Source organism: Phaethon lepturus, unplaced genomic scaffold, assembly GCF_000687285.1.
Source record: "Phaethon lepturus isolate BGI_N335 unplaced genomic scaffold, ASM68728v1 scaffold39507, whole genome shotgun sequence".
Lineage (NCBI taxonomy): Eukaryota > Metazoa > Chordata > Aves > Phaethontiformes > Phaethontidae > Phaethon > Phaethon lepturus.
In genome coordinates, this window is record NW_010551838.1 from 31492 (window position 1) to 32044 (window position 553).

Here is a 553-nt window from a genome sequence, read left to right on the forward strand (position 1 = left end):
GCTAGGAAAGCAATGCTTTTAAATAGAGTTGAAAAGCTTTGTTCATTTACAAAAAGTACTAAGAGTATACTCTAGATTATTCCACAGGAAGTAAAGCTGCTTAACATCTACCAAAAAAGCATATGAGCCCACCCTATAGATTAAGTCCAGGAAAAAACAAAAGGGGCTTCTTGTAGACTAGGTGTGTTTCAGCAACCCAGGCATATTTATTTGCAAACACTTATTCTTGCATTAAACAGATCAAGAGAAAGTGCCACTGCTAGCAACCATCTGCTAGAGTAAAACAGAAGAATTTTACTATCTTACAGCTGAAGAAATAAAGGAACATACACGAGTCTTTCCTTCCATAGCAGACAGAAGGCAGGAAAAAAGGTAAGACATAGCAAACTGACCTAATATCAAGGGTTCAGCCAAGAAGTCATGTGATCCTAGTCACTATTAGAGGAGGCAATAGTAAGCAACTAAAAATGCAGACTTGTATTACTTAAAAATTAGCCTTGACGACTTGTCCCTTACAACCTAGGCCCAGTGACAGAGCTAATGGAAAAAATCC